At 43.8% G+C, this 14,562-nt stretch overlaps 1 long non-coding RNA gene across 1 annotated transcript; it reads right to left on the reverse strand.

Moving 5' to 3' along the window:
• Nucleotides 1-4,912: 4,912 nt before the first annotated feature.
• LOC116663550 lies at nucleotides 4,913-8,824 on the reverse strand. The gene is made up of 2 exons (XR_004319728.1): nucleotides 8,674-8,824; nucleotides 4,913-5,523 (listed from the first exon to the last, which is right to left on the reverse strand). It is a non-coding gene; the product is annotated as an uncharacterized LOC116663550 (long non-coding RNA).
• Nucleotides 8,825-14,562: the final 5,738 nt, after the last annotated feature.

Consider the following 14,562-nt stretch of genomic DNA (forward strand, 5'->3'; position numbering starts at 1 on the left):
TTTTATGAACATTTATGTAGAAGTTTTTGAATAGACATGTTTTCATTTCTCTTCAACGTATGTCAAGGAATAAAATTGCTAAGTCATATGGGAACTCTTTGTTTAACAATTTTAGGAATTGCCAAACTATATTCCAAAGTGACTTCACCATTTTACATTCCCACCCATGCTTCATGAAGGTTCCAATTTCTTTGCATCTTCACCAACACTTGCTATTGTAGTCTTTTTAATTTTAGCCACCTAGTGGGTGTGAAGTGATAGCTTATTGTGGTTTTGATTTGCATTTCATAATAAATAGCAATTTTGAACACTTTCCATGTAATTTCTGGCCATTTGTGTATTTCCTTTAAGTAAATATCTACTTAAATAATTTGCCTATTTTTAACTGGATTATTCATCCTTTCATTGTTGAGTTGTAGGATTTCTTTATATGTTTTGCTTACAAGTCCTCTATCAGATATAAAATTTGCAAATATTTTCTATTCATCCTATGTGTTGCCTTTTTCTTTCTTATGGTATCCTTTGAAGCTCAAAAATTTAAAGTTTTGATGAAGTCCAATGTATTTATGTTTCCTTTTTTTTTTTTGCTTGTGCTGATGATGTTACATGTAAGCAATCATCACCTAATCTAAGGTAAGCAATATTTATTCCTGTGTTTTCTTCTCTTACCTTTATGTCTATGAAACAGTTTTTTTTTTTTTAATTGAGCTGTGGTCAATTTACAATACTATATAAATTTTAGGCGTACAACAAAGTGATTCACAATTTTAAAGATTATATGCCATTTATAGTTATTATAAAATATTGGTTATATTTCCTGTGCTATACCAGTATGTCTTTCTAGCTTATTTAATTTATACATAAGTAGCTTGTACCTCTTAATCCCCTACCCCTATCTTGCTTCTCCCCTCTTCCCTCTTCACACTTGTAACCACTAGTTTGTTCTCTGTATCTATGAGTATATTTCTTTTTTTTTTGCTATATTCACTACTTTGTTTTATTTTTTCAATTCCACAGATAAGAAATAGCATACAGTATTTATCTTTGTCTGATTTATTTCACTTAGCATAACACCTTACAAGTCCATCCATGTTGCTGCAAACAGAAAAATGTTATTCTTTTTATAGTTGTGTAGTATTCCATTGTGTGTATATATAACACTACATCTTCTTTATCCACTCATCCATTGATGGACACTTAGGTTGCTTCCATATCTTGGCAATTGTAAACAATACTGCTATGAACATTGAAGTGCCTGTATCTTTTTGAATTGGTATTTCAGCTTTTTTTTTTTTTTGATATATACCCAGGAGTGAAATTGCTGGATCACATAATAGTTCAAGTTTTAGTTTTTTGAGGAACCTCCAAACTGTTTTCCACAGTGGCTGCACCAATTTGTGTTCTTACAGCAGTGTAAGAGGCTTCCCTTTTCTCCACATCATTGCCAACATTTGTTATTTGTGCTCTTTTAGATGATGGTCATCCTGACAGGTGTGAGGTGATATCTCACTGTGGTTTTGACTTGCATTTCTCTGATGATTAACAATGTTGAGCATCTTTTCATGTGCCTGTTGGCTGTCTGTATGTCTTCTTTGGAAAAATGTGTACTCAAGTCTTCTGCCCATTTTAAAGATTGCATTGTTCCCTTTTTTGATGTTGAGTTGTATTAGCTGTTTATGTATTTTTAGTATTAACTCCTTGTCAGTCAAATCATTTGCAAATGTTTTCTCTCATTCAGTAGATTTTCTTTCTCATTTTGTTAGTGGTTTCCTTTGCTGAGCAAGAGCTTTTAAGTTTAATTAGGTCCCATTTGTTTATTTTTGCTTTTGTTTCTTTACCTTAGGAGACAGATCCAAAAAATATTGCTACAATTTATGTCAAAGAATGTTCTGCCTATGTTTTCTTCTAGGAGTTTTACAGTTTCAGGTCTTGGATTTATGTCTTTAATTCATTTTGAATTTATCTTTGTATACTGTGTGAGGGAATGTCCTAATTTCATTCTTCTACATGTAGCTGTCCAGTTTTCTCAGCACCATTTATTGAAGAGATGTCTTTTCTCCATTGTATATTCTTGCCTCTTTTATCATAGATTAATTGACTGTAAGTGCACGGGTTAATTTCTCTTTGGTGAAGGCAAATATAAATATGATCTAGTTTTGAGTTAATTTTTGTATATGGTGTGAGGATATTCAGTTGTAACAGCACCATTTGTTGAAGAAAACATTCTTTCCGCATTGAATGGTCTTGTCATCCTTGGCAAAATCAAGGACTATAAATGTGAAGGTTTATTTCTTGACTCTTAATTCTATTCCATTAATCTATATGTTCATTCTTATTCCAGTATCACACTGTCCTGAATATTACAGCTCTGTAGTGAGTTTTGAAGTTAAGAAACATGAGTCATCCAATTGTGTCCTTCGTCAAGATTGCTTTGGTTATTCTGGGTCCCTTCCATTTCCACATAAATTTAGGATCAGCTTGTCAATTCTGCAAAAAATCGACATAAGAGTCTGATAAGGAGTGCATTGAATCTGTAGATCAGTTTGAAGAGTGTCGCCATCTCAACGATATTAAGTCTTTAAATCCATGAATGTAGGCTGTCTTTCCATTTATTTAGATTTCCTTTAATTCCTTTTAGCAAGGTTTTGTAGTTTCTGTGTGCAAGTCTTGCACTTCTATTAACTTTCTCAAGTATTTTATTTTTTTTGACGTTATTGTAAATGTAATTATTTTCTTAATTGATAGTTGTGTATTGATCTTGTAGTGTGTCATACTGCTAAGCTTATTTATTAGAAGTGATAATTTTTGTATGGGTGATTCCCTTAGGTTTTCTACATAAAACATCATGTAATATGCAAATAGAAGTAGTTTTACTTCTTTATTTCTAATCCAGATGCCTTTTATTTCCTCTTCTTGACTAATTGCCATGACTAGAACCTCCTGTACAATGCTGACTACAATTGACAGAAGTACTTTTTTGTCTTGTTCCTGATTTTAGGGGAGAAAAATTCAGTGTTTCACCAGTTAAGTGTGATGTTAGCTATTTTTTTTTCCAATAATGTCTTTTGTCAGGTTGAAGAAGTTCCCTTTTATTCCTAGATTATGGACTGTTTTTATCACAAGATCTGTTGGATCTTGTCAAATGCTTTGTCTTCATCATGTTGAGATGATCATTAGGTTTTGTCCTCTACTCTATTAATACAGTATATTACATTTATTAATTTCTATGTTAGACCAACTTTTCATTCCTGGGATAAATCCCACTTGGCCATGGTATATAATCTTTTTAATATGTTTATAGTTTTGGTTTGTTAATATTTGTTGAGGATATTTGAAGGCATATATTCATGGAATATTGATTTGTAGTTTTCTTTTCTTGTAATGCCTTTGTCTGATTTGAGTATTATGGTAATGCAAGCCTCATAGGATGAGTTGGAAAGTGTTCCCTCTTTTATATTTTGGAAGATTTTATGAAATATTGATACTACTCCTTCTTTAAACATTTGCTGCAATTCATCAGTGAAGCCTTTTGGGCCTGGAATTTTATTTGTCCAAAGTCATAAATATACTCATTTGATCTCTTTACTTTATGGTGAGACTATGTATTTCCTTTTGAGTCAGTTTCTGGAGTTGTGTCTTTCTTGAAAGTTGTCCATTTCATCTAGGATATATAATTTCATGATATACACTTGTTCATGATATTCACTTATATAATTTTCTTCTGTGAAGTCTTGACTTTAGTTATTTGAATCTTCCTTCTTTTTTCAGTTGGTCAGTCTGGCTAAATACTTGTCAAACATCTTTGGCTTTCAATGATTTTTCTAAAAATTGTTTTTCTATTCTCTACTTCATTTATTTACATTCTGATTTTTATGTCCTTTTTTCTGTTTACTTTGGATTTAGTTTGCTCTCCTTTATCTAGCTTCTTAAGACAGAAGCTTAGATTATTTATTTAGCTTTCAGTTTTTAAAAAAATATGTGAATATATCTTAAAAACACAACTATACATTTTCATGTGAGCACTGTTTTTTCTGCATCCCATAAGTTTAGGTATGTTGTGTTTCTATTTTCATTCATCTCAGTATTTTTTAATTCCACTATGATTTCTTCTTTGACCCATTGAGTGTGTTATTTACTTTCCACAGACTTATGAATTTCCACCAAGGTTTTTATTATTAATTTCTAATTTAATTCCATTATGGTTGAATAACATATTTTATACAATTCCAATCATTTTAAATTTATTCTGTTTTGTTCTATTGCTTCACATACGGTCTATCCTGGAGAATGTTCCATGTGTATCTAAAAAGAATGTGAGTTCTGACATTATTGGGTGGGATGTTTTATAAATGTCTGTTCAGTCTGGTTGGTTAATAGTATTGTTTAATTTTTCTGTTTCCTCGCTGATCTTTTGCCTAGTTGCTCTATCCACTATTAAAAGTAGGATATTGAAGTCTCTAACTATTATTTTTGAGTTATCTATGTCTGCCTTCATTCTGTCAGTTTTGTTTCATGTATTTTGGGGCTCTGAGTGGGTGTTGGGGTATGTGCTCACAAGAGATGATTGGCTGCCTAAACTTTGGGGTCTTAATTACCCAAATTGAAATCCCCAGGGGTCTGAACACTGAGCTTGGTTTAACGTTGACATTTTGAAGCCCTGGCTGGACCTCTGGACGTTCAGTTTTACCATTAAAGGTACTGTTTACTCTTAAAGGGTAAGAAAGAGCAGTGCTGGGCTGAAAAAGAATGAGTGGGAGGAAGAGGAGGAGAAGAAGAAAGTGGAGCAGGAGAAATAGGAGAAAGAAGCTGTATATCTGTATCAGATTGTGGAAAGGGTTTATGGAGGGTTAGTTATGGAAGGATTAGACGATGTGAAATACAGAAAGGAATCTTGAAACCATTGTGTCCTTTATAAGTGAATATGACTTATTTATTCATGTTATGTTTAGTCTTAGTAGGAAGCCCAGGGATCTACTGTCAAGAATTTCTGGGGACTCTGGAGAAGGGAGCCATCCTGAAACAGCCAACTGTACGTAGGGAGCGTTTTAGGAGAAATTAACAAGGTACAATTAAAGCCGCAGGCAAAGAATACGTATCCATGTGACAGAAAGAAAGTCTGCAACACCTTCAGGTCTCATATGAACTTGAGTCCTTCATTCATGGAGCAGATGCCAGATTCCACATTAGATGGGTATTCAGACTGGGCAGCAAGCATCCTAAAGGAAGCCCGATGAAGGTGTGGTCGTCTGGGATGCCTTGGAGAGGATGCACCAGGGGAGATCGGGCAAGATGCTGGGTCTAGGGCAGGGGTCATGCTACAGGAGCTCTGCATGGAGACCTGAAGGCCAAGGAGGAGTCACCGAGATGAAGCTGGGTGAGGATGGGGCGAGCAGCTTGAGACAGGGGAGCAGCACATGCCTGGGCTCTTGGAGGCACACAGATTCCATAGGTGACTGGGCATAGGGCTTGACGAGGTTCCTGGAAGCCACACTGCAAAACCACCAGGCGCCACGCTAGGGAGTCCTTGAGCAAAGAAGCAACACAACTCAGTTCATTTTGCATGTAGTTCATTGGGGCGTTCAGCCAGAAATGTCCAGCTGGCCCTTGGAGAATCTGTGCTGAGGATAGAGATCTGGTGCTTGGAGCCAAGGAGAGGGAGGTGGGGTGATGAGGTTGCCCAGGGAGACTGTGTACAGTGGGTGCGTCAGGAAGGCAAAGGCTTTATCCCAAAAGAATTCCTGAAAGTCAGCTCCAAGCTTCCCTGGCCTGGCAATGAGGACGAGGGGTGAAGTGTGTGAGGCCTTTACCTGCGCCATCCTTTCTGCCTCCAGTACCATCTCTCCACTCACCTTCCCACCCACCAGGGACTTTAATACCTGTCTGCTAGCCTCTAATACTGGCCCTGGAAGCTTGTCCTGAACTCGGCTCCCAATGAACAAAGGACTCCTGCTGCAGGGCTCCCTCCTGGCTCCCCTCCCTTGTGCCCCAGCTGTCTGTCTGCTTTGGGGCCACCCCACTGGGTCATGATCACCTTGCTGGAAGCGGCTGTGTGGGGCAGAGCACGGTCCCCACACACGACAGTGACTGGGGGAGGTTTAGTTGGCTATTAGCCACCTACAGCATTAGACAAGAAACTCAAAAGCTGTCAAACACAACTTTTCTTTCCAGAAAGAAATCACAGAATTCATTTTAAATGAATTTCTGAAAGAATGAGTGAGAATGACATTGAGACACACCAAGGTCAAGGGGTGGGAAGGGAAACATGTTGAGTATATAGTATGATGTGGGTAGTGCTTTAAGTACTAGTCTTAGTGGCTTGATCCCAGGACCTGGGACACGATTTGCAAGGCCCAGCACAAAATGACAAGCAGGGTCCCTTGCTCAGAAATTATCAATAATTTCAAAATCGAGTCAACAGCATTAAACCAGGGGACTTGGCTTGTATGACAGAGTGCTGGCCTGTATGACCACATGGGTTGCGGGTCCATAAAGTTGGCCCTGGCTTCATCCTACAGCAACCCTGAAATGAGGACATAGTTACCTTTATTTTAAGGACTCAGAGAGGGTGAGCAACTTGACCATGTTTGCTCAGCAAAATGAACTATATCACCAGGAATCTAACCTAGGGATTCTAACTCCAAAGCCCTCCATTTTCTGAAAACTCTGTGTGATGAATAATTTCATAAATTGTATTAGTTTGCACCGCATGAAATTGCTATTTTTGAAGGTTAAAATGTACAATTAAAATTGCACAAAATTGCATAAAATTGCCGTTTTTTGATGATGAAAAAATGGCAGACCGTTGGCAATTTCATAGAGTCCAATCTAACACACTCCCTTTACTCACACACATCTTTGTCCCTTACATAAGTCAGGATAATCCATGTTTGTTACTTAACATGAAGCCCACGAGGCTGCTGGTCTGACCACACCGCCTGGGGAAGAACATGCCCCCCTGTGTCCCAGCACATGGCTGGTGGTGGTCCCTCGGCCCTGGCTGAGATCTCGGAGTTATGTGTGATTGTTAAGGGTACAAGAGGCTGTGTCCCCATCCCTGTCAGATCCTCAAAGCTTGTCCAGGGTGGGTTATGTGGGGATGTCCCATCTGGGCTCAGCAGAAGGCTGAACGGGGACCAGAGGTGTCACTTCTGGGAAGGATATGTTTCTAGCAAAGGGTCTGGCTTAGAGCAAGTGCTTAGAAAATGTTTGAACATTTCTGATCAGTGCATGCAAGGCCTCAAGGAAAGAATCAGGTGAGATGTTCCTGTTACTACTGTTGCCGGTGACCAGGTTCTCGTCTCGTCGCAGAAAGAATTCAGAGTCAAGACATGGAGGTTAAGAAAGTAAAGTGAGGATTTATTAAGGGGTGGATGGTACACTCTCAAGGGGAGAGCGGCGGGCTCAGGTGAGCAGATGCCCTGAGTTTCTTTGGCAAGTTGGTTCCATAGGGTGTACAAATGGTTGGGCAGAATATTCACTGGGAAGGGAAGGGTTTGGGGTCCTATTCCCTGATTATCATCCCAGCTCCACCTTCCCGAAGGGAGGAGGAATTTTTGTCCTTATTTAGTCTGAATCGGAAGTGTCACAGCCTCGGTGCATGATGGGTGCTTCTAATCTACAAGGCTAATTTTATTGAAATAAGGGCATAATGAGCAAAAGGTTTCATTCAGATACTGGAGATTCCTGCCTTTTCCCACCTTTCTTTGTAGGCCTGCAGGGCACTTGTCACCCCAATGTGTGACCGCTGATCAGCCCAGAGGTTCCTGCTTTTCTTTGTCTGCCCAGGGACCCCTGGTGCTCACATGATGTGTGGTTTCCTGCACTTGGCCCCTGCTCCTCTCCTTTTTTGTCCAACTCCTGCCATTTGGCCTGCGTCCCTTTTTCTCTGTTCATATCTAGCTCTCTGCCTGCTGTAACATTACTGCTAAAATAGCTGTCATTTCACAATCTAGAAATTATAGAAAGCAATCTGGCAACACGTATCCATGGCCTTAATGTGTTAAGCTTCTGCCCACTCATCCCAGTTCTGAGAAATTAATCTGAAACGAGGACAACGTTTCAAGAATACTTGTGTGTCTTGGGGTACTGTTTGTAATAATGAAAATAGGAGACAAACCAGATGCCCATGAATTTGACAGAACGTTCTGCAACCCACATTATAGGGTGACTGCTAGCCATTTGATAAGATGGGAGAATGCTTGTGCCATATTTTGAGAAAAAAAGTAGGTGAAGAGTTGAGTAACATTATCATAAGGTTAAAACACAATCTTAAAAATTTTGAAAGATAGGGGCCCAAAGAGGATTTATTGAAGCTCAATGGTACTAATGACTCGGCATTGGGCTTGTGGGTAACGGTCTTCCTCCACTTTTAGATTTTCTGATTTTCTACATCTCGACAATGAAAGTGAAAGTGCATTACTGGGGATGGACGTGAACTCTGCTGGTCTTCCATCCCGAGCCTCCTCTGCTCCCACATCCCCCTCCCCTGGCCAACCCTCTACTCACCTCGCCCGGAGTCCCTGCGGCCTGGGCCCCATCTGCCCAGGCGAGGGCACGGCCTGGCATCCCCACCCGGGTGCTTGCCCTCGACTCGCACACCTGGCTCCCACCCGCAGCTGCACTGACTCCAGACCCTGGCCACCCACCTCCCCCGACCTGGCCAACTTTCAGTACCTGCTATGCTCCAAGTCTTCCAGTAAATTCCACTCCATCCAGGTCCCCAGCTGGGTTCTGCGCTGTTGCGGACGCATGGAGCAGGAGTGCGTGGACAGAGATAAGGGATTAAGAGGAAACTGCTGACTTCAGGACAAGATGGATGAGTTCAGATAGGAAACGTTGAGATTGTTATGGTTTTGAAATAGGAGGAAAAAAAAAGTTTTGTCATCAGATTTTTTTAGGACATAAATAGAACACAGACGCTTCGAGTTAGTTTAGAAAAGCCTGGCCTGGCCAGCTGTGACCTAAGGGGACCTAGTGTACTGCTCTCAGAACTATTTCCTCATCTTTAAGTGGTCCTAATGTGCATAGTTTCTGTAATGAATAGAAACAATTGTCTTCTAGATGAATTGGCTGCTCTCCCCCAGGCAGGCTCCCAGGGCCTCGGGTTGACCCCTGTGCCAAAGCACAAGCCCCCAAGGTCACAGGCACCTGGGAATGGGAAAATTCCTGTAACTCCAATGGCAGAGCTCAAATCAGTTGGGTGATCTCAGATCAGTGAGGTAATTCCTGCCTCTCCCAACTCCTCGGCAAATAGGACACATCCCGTTTGCCTGTCTCCATCCAGATGTGAACCTGTTGTCCCAGCAGAGTTAGTATCGCCCCTTTGTTCATTCTATCAGTGCCCCGACTTGGACAGTGAAGAATATGGTTGGGCCACCGAAGATCTGCCAGGCAAGAGGGAGCATGCTCCCTTTGGAAGTGTGGCTGATGGCCAAGCCAGCTACCCCTGCAACAGGCAATGTCGTTTCGAAGTGGAGAGAGTCTGGGGGCTGTGTGCATCCTGAGGTCTGTGCTCTGAGCAGGACTGAGGCCACCCGGGAAGTGGGAGGAAGCCCCTCGGGGTGTTTACACTGAGCAGGGAGCCCTGGGGGTTGGGAGTTATAATTCCAGTGAGGGGAGGCTCTGGAAGAAAGGAAATGACTTGCCTTGAAAGGGAATGACTCCTCAGGCTGCCCACACGCTATGCAGGCCCCCAGCCCCACCAGCCCTGCTGGCCCCATGTGATGGGTAAGTGTCCTGTCAAGGGAGGGAGATGCCACGGGGGCTCTGGTCTCCCCTCCGCACAGAAAGAAGGGTCTGGACACCAAGCCAGAGGGCCCTCAGCCAGAACTACTTACAGTTCTTAGAACAAGGGTGGAAGGAATTGAGAGGCTGCCCCGTCCCAAACCCAGAAGAAATGTAGGGAAGGTGTTGGATCCATAAACCAGAGCCCCACATGTAACCCAGCAGGACCCTGCAGGGCCTTCCAGGGTCAGACCCCTCCCTGTATCCTCTGCTGTGGCTCCTCTCTGAAGGACCCAGATAACAGTATCTCATGTTTATTTCCTGAATGTTTCAGATGCTCAAAACCAGCACCAAAGGGAAGAAATTCACTACTTAATGATCCAGAGCAAGTGGCCCCAGACCTTCTGGCACCTGGGGGTTGATAGTGTTGACCGCCCTGTTCCCTCAGCATCAACCCATCAGAGAATCATCATCAGAGAATCGTACACAAGCTGATCATTCACCCTGAGACCCCACTCCCTCACCTGGCCTTTAAATACATTTTGCTGAAACCCTCTGGGCAGTTTGGGGTTTTCTTGGGCATAAGCCACCCTCTCCTTCTTGCACTGCCCTGCAGTAAAACTTTCTTTACTCTGAATTCCGATGTTTCCATTTGTTCGGCCTCATGGTTCATTGGGCTCATGAACTTGTATTCGGTAACACAAGAAGGGTGCAGAGAAAGGACCATATGGGAGGCAATAAAGATGCCCTGGGAAGAGCCGTGGCTGCACTGGGGACACGCTGGAGCGGACTCTGGGACAGAGTGCCTGCAGCACTGGGCATGATTTGTAAGGGCACCAGAGCCCCCCAGTCCTCTGTGGCCTGACCTGAGCCCCTTTGAATTAAAGCAGCGGGAGCTCCGTCCCCTTCCTGCCCCTGCACTCAGGGATGCTGCTGCCTGAGTGCTCTGGTCCACATGCGCTGGCAGGAGGGGGGCCCTCTGTGCTGCTGTGTGTGAGGGACCCTAGAGTTTCCACTTCCTCTCTCCCCCTGGTAGGGAATCCATATATGAAAAACTCAGCTTTTTGCTTTCCCGTGTAGGGAAAAGCCCAGTTCTTCCCCATTGTGTCTCTCCTGACAGTGTCCTTTTCTCCTCACACAGAACACTTTACTTCTGGTCACCAAATGTGGGGGTTTTCCCAAACCAAGTGATTCTCCAGGACACTAGCGGGGAGTCCTGCAATTTATCTCAATTCTGACACTGTAAACCTGGAGGAAGTGCCAGATCCCACAGGTGAAGGGACCAGTCCTACAAGACGGGCCCCTGCTTCACTTCGGAGGCCAGTCCATAGTCCAGGTTGCCACCTGTGTTTCTATCTGATACAGGAGAAGGAATGTGGGGCGAGAGGAGGGCTGTGTCCCAGGTCTCAGTTCAGTCTCTGGGACAAACCCCGTCAAGTGAAGGTCCTTGACTTAGTCCAAGAAAGAATGCAAGAGTGACCCACAGTTGAGTAAAGATAGATTTATTCAGAGAGATACATACTCCATAGACAGAGTGCAGGCTGTTCCAGAAGGCCAGAGAAAGGCCATGGGGTGTGGGGTTGTTAATTTTTATGGGCTCAGAAACTTCATAAGCTAACAAGTGGCAGGATTATTCCAACTACTCTGGGCAAGGGGCTGGGATTCCCAGGAAGTGGCCCACTGAGCACTTTTTGACCTTTTATGGTCAGCCTCGGAACTGTCATGGCACCTATGGGAGTGCCATTTACCATGTTAATGTATTACATGTGTATAATGAAGCTCAAGGTCACTGGAAGTCAAATCTCCTGCCATCTTGGGCCTCAAGTCCTGCTGGAAGTTGAGCATTTCTCCATCTTGGTGCTAACTGTTGTGTTAGTCTTTGAATGGCTGTGCCCTGCCCCCTTCCTTCCTGTCTCATACCAACCAACTAGAGATCGGAGATCCTAATGACCCTCCTTGGGTTCAGTTACTTTCCTAGAGTGGCTCCCAGAACTCAGGAAGAGATTTACGTTTACCATTTTCTTAAAGGATATGATAAATGTTACGGATGAACAGCCCCGAGGAAGGGGCACACAGGGCGAGGTGTGTGGGGAGGGGTGAGGAGTTTCCAGGCTCTCTCCAGGCCACCCCTCTCCCAGCACCTCCACGTGTTCACCAACCAGAAAATCCTGAACCCCTTACAACTGGGATTTTATGGAGTCTTCCTCATGATCTGTAATCATCTCCATTTCCTGCCTCCTCTTCTTCTCCCTGGAGGATGGGGGAGGGGGTCGATGGAGCTGAAAATTCCAAACTTTTAATCACGGCTTGGTTTTTCTGGTGACCAGCCTCCATCCAGGAGTCAAGTCTAGAGTCAGGGATGGGGTCGAAGACAAATATTAGGAAAAGAGATGCTTCTACTGTTCTTACTTAGGAAATTACAAGGGTTTTAGAAGCTCTGTGCCAGGAACTGGGGGCAGAATAATATGTATTTTTCCTGTTATCTCACAAAATCTGATCAATGAGACCCTGGAGATGGGACCTGGTGCAGGAGATTTCTTTTCTTTGAGAAAGAAGGAACGTGCCTGTTCCCTAGTATGCATGACAAAAAAGGGGTCTCCTCCCACCTCCTGGTCTGCCCCAGTGTCCTTCAGGAGGGAGAGCAAGTGAGGGGCATGGCGTAGAAAGTGGGGCGGGGCTTTGGAGAGGACCGGCTTAAAGGTCCGCATCAGGATTTGGGGGCCACATGATTGGCAGGTGTACTTACTCAAGGCAGTTGGTCAATTTACACGAATGCAGTTTCCGGTTAAATGCCCCTGAGAGTTTTCTTTTGTTTCCCTCCAAAATGTTTGTAGGAAAGCTAATGGGTGTTTATATGAGTCAGAATATTGGTTTACTTCTGGGAGATAATGGACTGGAAAAGTGCAGAAGGGAACCTTATGTTCTAGACGGGTTCCCTTTATGCTTTATATCTTGGTCTGAGCAGAGGTTACACGGTCTACACATGCATAACAAACCATCGAGCTGTGCATGTTAAGATTAATGCACTTTATGCCATTTGCGATGCATGTCATCGCTCAATTTCTTTTGAATGGAGTAGTTAGCAGAGACACTAGATCAGAAATTCAAAGTGGAACAAGACACAGAGGCTTGTGACAAATATTTAAGGTTTTCTCTCAAGCATTTGTAACTACAAAACAAATCAAAATGTACATTGTCTCTAGAAAGTATTAATCTGTCATATGAAACCAGATGCCATGACACCTCTTCATCTCAGAGTCTTTCCTAAAAGCACTCTAATTGGCTGGGCTCCCCGCCCCTTCGCTGGAAACCCCTTTCTAGGACAGTAGTGCCCTGCCTGTTAACATTCATCTATTTGACGGCGCAGGAGGATTCTTCATGAGGCAGGATGTCCAGGTGGGAAATGCAATGTCTCTCACATTGTGGGTGACCCTTGTCCTTTCTTTCTGGGACTGTTACCAAAGGCAAGCTCGTGTGCCCGATGCACTGTGAGGCCAAACTGAAATGTTAGGGTTTGGAGCAGAGGAAGGTTTATGGTAGGGCTGAGCAAGGAGGACAGGGTGGCTTGTGCCCAAGAAAACCATGAACTCCCTGAAGGGTTCAGCAAAGCATATTTAAAGGCCAGATGAAGGAAAGGGGGGTTGCAGGTAGGTGATCAGCTCATGCATGATTCTCTGACTGATTGATGTCGAGGGAACAGGGCGGTCAACACTATCAACCCCCAGGCGCCAGAAGGTCTGGGGCCCACGTGCTCTCCATTATCAAGTAGTGAATTTCTTCCCTTTCATGATGGTTTTAAGCATCTGAAAAACTCAGAAAATAAACATGAGATACTGTTATCTGGGTCCTTTTAGAGAGGAGCTGCAGCAGAGGATACAGGGAGAGATGTCTGCCCCGGGAAGACCCCACAGGGTCCTGCTGGGTTACAGGACCAGGTCCCTATCCTGGGGCACAACTCATGAGGGCACCTCCTGCCAGGCTCATGAGGGGAATTTCCGCCCTAAGCATGCAGCCTGGGGCATGTGGTTGGTCCTCACCTCTTGCCTGACATGCATGTTTGCCACGAAGGGTGCACAGATAGACCTGGATTATGGTTCTAGGCTCAGGGAGGGGTGAGCCATGGAAGATGGAGAAACTGGACATGAATAGGTAGGTGCTGACACCCAGACCAGAACCTCACGGTGGAAGGATGGAACGCAGTGTACATGGGGCCAAGCTGGTTCTGTCTCCACTGTGTGTGCACTGGGTGAGGTTCTCCCAGCAGAGCTGGGTTCCCAGAAAAAGTTCTCAAAGCATTCCTTCCTTCTCCTCACAAGAAGTGTCACCCTGGCCATGCTCTTGCCCCAAGAAATGTCCTTTTCAGCTCAGGCCAGAGCACATGAGGGCCAGGCTTGCCTCACTCGGAGAAGCCCAGCGTCGTGCTCCCGCTGACACAAAAGGGTGTTTGCAGACGTACAGTGTGTACCCAGGAGTCTTGACAATGCCAGGCCCCCGGGAAGAGTGAGGCCTGATATCCCATCACCCAGACCCGGGCCTCCTCCTGTAACACGGAAGGACAGATCTGACTCCATATGAGATCTGTTCCCTTGTCTCTAACCTTGTGCTGTTTCCTGTGCTCAGTCATGCTGGTTCTGCACCTTTTGTAAAAGGATGTTGTCTAGAGCCTGAAATACACAGGACAGCCCATCCTCAAGGCTCTGACCTTTAAGGGTATGACACTTTTCCATTCATATGGAGATAAAAAGTTGCAGATCAGAGAATAACATTTGTCTTACTGGCGGTTTACAGGGACATTGTGACCTGACCTATATGGACAGCTGCAGGAACAAAGGATTCTGA

Source organism: Camelus ferus, chromosome 5 (genome assembly GCF_009834535.1).
Source record: "Camelus ferus isolate YT-003-E chromosome 5, BCGSAC_Cfer_1.0, whole genome shotgun sequence".
NCBI classification, from domain to species: Eukaryota; Metazoa; Chordata; class Mammalia; order Artiodactyla; family Camelidae; genus Camelus; species Camelus ferus.